A 3,865-nucleotide genomic window follows, 5' to 3' on the forward strand; every position below is an offset into this window, starting at 1 on the left:
CTTGTAATCAAAGCTCTTAGCTCCTCAGGTATTTGTAAATTAACTGAACTATTTTTGTTTTATGATCTTTTGTGAGACTGACATGTACATCACAGGTTTTTTCTAAACGTTTTGGAACCGGTTTTTAATGTGCTTTTTACGTTAAGATAAGATTGGAGTAAAAATATTATTAAATTAAGAAATACTTTATCAAATATCTAATACTACGGCTAACATTTTGATGTACTTTAAATATAATCCTATGAGGGGTATATGTTAGTCTGACACTTTCCCCTTCCATTTCATCAAACATATGCACCACTTGTGTATTTCAAGGGGAGGTGTATTCAGCCGCAGACCTAGGACCTTGATGGGATTCAAATTAATTGGTTGCTGTTTGATTTACTAAATCCTACTACCCTTGGAAGTGTGGCACTGCACTAAATATTTAAATATTAAATGTAAAAATTTTTAGATTTCTACTATATACATTTTGTATTTTACATATCTCTATATTAAATACATGTTAATCGAACCTTCTAGATATGTGTCACTATCAATAAGGACCATATTTCTAGGTTCAAAATTATTAAAATGACCGGAAATAATTCTTTGTTACATCCAGGACAAAGGAAGCTGTTGATACATTTAATCTGAGTTACACACTGAGCTCAGAAGAAACAAAAGTGTCCTCTTTCTTTTTTTTTTTTGCAATATTCTGTATATAGGGGTATTCATTTCAAATGTAATTCAATGTCCTGAGATATCTATATTTGTTTTGGAAATGATTCACAAAACAAGCTCTAACAGCAGGAATTCATTCAAATTCAAAACTCATTTATGTCAGTATATTATCCCATCTTGTTGTATATTTGGTTTGTACGAATATTAAATTTAGTAATGTAAGGCAAATGATTTTGTCATTTGAAAAAAGGCATAACCTCCATAGTGATATGTATTGACCTTTTAACATTTCTCTATATTATTAAGGTTTTTCGCCATATGTTACGATACTTGGCCAAGATGGGATATTTTTCAAGCGACCTTTCACAGTGCCTCTGTGTATATATAACACACCTGTGTTTATTTGCCACAGAGGTCCTGTGTGTCAGAGCTTTTAATACATTTATACCACAGTTTTTGCTGAAGGATCAGAAGCCTATTAAGCAGGTACAATCCCTTCCTAGCATGTAAAACTTTCCCACCCCCTTTTGGGCCTAGGGGGATGAACACCTGGGGGCGTTCTGTCACCTATGGCCAATGAGGAATTAGATTCAAAAAAAGGTAACGCCTCTAAGGGAAGGTGGGAGAAAAGCGGCAGGACAACTAGACCAGGAAAAAGGGGCATTGAAGACGAAGACACAGAAGTAAGAAGATCGAAGAGAGAGCAAGATGCACTTTGACCAGACGAAGTCCTAAGAAGGCTATGAGACCTGGACGCCATCCCTTATGAACAAGATGACACTCATGTTACTACAAGCACCACCCAAATCAACCAACTCAGCACTCATTCAGATATATATTAGATAATAATGTAATAATTGATATTTTATTGCAAACCAATTATCTGAATCATTTCAATCATATTATAATTTAAATCATATCAATGTAAATGAATACCTTGTTCCTTATAGTTTATATACAATTATATTACCCAATACCACCACTTATTATGTTATATAATTAATGGTAACAATATTTTTTAAATACAAAGGTATTTAATTGGTAACTCGTAAACACACAACAAGCCTTTGCAAAATAATACAATTATAGTAATAGTTTTGCAGGACTCAATATAAATTAATTAATTGACTTATTTTTGGATAATTGCCTTCAGCGATTATCCTGGCATCCCAACTAAATCTCGAGACAGTACATAGCAATAGGAATGAACAAGCACTAAAGACACAACGTAAAAGTTCAAACTTTTGTCTAAAAGGCTGCTTTATTTGTAAAAAACTAGGTCACCTAAAAAAGGAATGCTGGTTTAACAAAGAAAATAATAGATGACCCAGGAGATATGGACTCTCTTATACACAAAAGCCTCTACCAAGAAGATAGCATAGAGCATCTTTGGCTAAGGAATTTGCCTTATGCACAATTACCAGGGATAATAAATATCTGGTGGAGGAAGGATCTGAAGAAACAAAAGATTTTATAAAAGAAAGTAAAGTCATTCTTTCCCAGGAAGGAAGAATCAAAGAGAGTGATGAATACTTCGAAGATAAAGTTCCAACACCAAAAGAACAAGTGATCTGATCAACAACAAACATTAAATGATGAAGAATCTGGTTGTGAATCCAAGACTCCTAAACTATTAGCTGATGTTGAACATAATGAATGATATTAGAAAATCATTTAAATATGAGTTAAATTGTGATCACCTGATGGTGATAGCGGTGAAGTGTTAATGAAAATAAAAGTAACAAATGAAATACTAAAGAAGAAGAAAGTAAGAAATAAGCTCATAGTAAGAAGAAGAAGAAACTTAAAAAAAAGAAAAGAGTATTTAGTGATGCATCGAGTATTATTAAACTTCTATTAAACCAAATGTTCATAATGACATTAGAGGGGATTTCGGTGAACATTATAATATATAAGATTTTTGGCTGTGTTTAGTTTTTGATGGTAAGGATGTTGGGAATGATAATTTAAAAGTCTTCCTGAGTAAGTTGGTTTTGTGTACCAATCGGTGGATATAGTATTATTGGCGTTTTTTATGATGAGGAGGTCAAGAAATGGTAGCGAATTGTTAGTTTCTGATTCAACTGTAAAACGTAAGCGAGGATGGTAGGAATTGAAGGCAAATAAGATATCGGTGATTTTATTGGGATTCAGTATTAAGAGAAGGTCGTAAACATATTTTTTAATAAAAATTATGTCGTTAGTGAAATGTGGGGTAACGGAGTTTAGTAAATCGTTAAGTACGATATTGGAGAGATCGGGGTAAAGGATTACCCATAGCTAGGCCTGAAATTTGTTAAAAAAATTGACCCTGGAATGTGAGATAGCCGGATTCGCAACAAAGTTGGAGAGACTTGAGGTAGGAAGGAAGGTCTAGGGAAGTATGTGGCTCAATGGTGGACCAGTTGGATTCTACTAAAATTAAGACTTTATCTATGCGGATATTGGTAAATAAACTTTCAACGTCAAAGGAAGTGAGGATGTAGTGGTCTGGAATGGTGAGGTCTAATAATTGATCGCGGAAGTGAAAAGAGTTGTGAATGTCATATGTATTGTCATGGCTGAGAGCTTGTAAAGACGGCAGTAGGTATTTACTAAGTTTAACAGCGGGGGAATTGATATTAGAAGTGATCGGACGGAGGGGGGTATTAGGTTTGTGGATTTTGGGAAGGCCATAAAAACGGGGGGCAACTGAATTATGAGAGATTTGGTTTCTGTATGTGGGATAATTAATAAATTTAGAATCTAAGATATTTTTAAGATGCTTGTTAAAAGTTGTTTTTAATGAAGTTGTAGGGTCACGGGACGTAGTGGTGTATGTGGAATGATCGGATAAGAGTTGGGTCATTTTTTCATTATAGTCAGAGCGGTTCATAATGACAGTCTTCTTACCTTTGTCTGCTTTGGTGATAATAATGTCATCATGTGAACTAAGGAAGGATCAGGTGAAAGAAAGGTCTTTAAAGAAAAGGGGAGAAAAATTGGAAGAAAAGGATGGAGGGTGTTGTAGGTAATTAGAGATGGTATTGCAAATAGTAGTGCGTGATAACTCTTTACTCTCATGAGAATGATGAAGTAGGGGTTCGTTGTGAATGTATTCTAAGTCAGTGAGTAATTCTGGAATAATTTTTTGTGCAGATTAGGGTATTAGAACAACGTATTTTTCTACTTAAATGCAGGTCAAATTCCCTTTTTCCTAAAT

The sequence above is a fragment of the Halyomorpha halys genome, unplaced genomic scaffold, assembly GCF_000696795.3.
Source record: "Halyomorpha halys isolate HHAL.00 unplaced genomic scaffold, Hhal_1.1 Scaffold532.1, whole genome shotgun sequence".
NCBI lineage: Eukaryota > Metazoa > Arthropoda > Insecta > Hemiptera > Pentatomidae > Halyomorpha > Halyomorpha halys.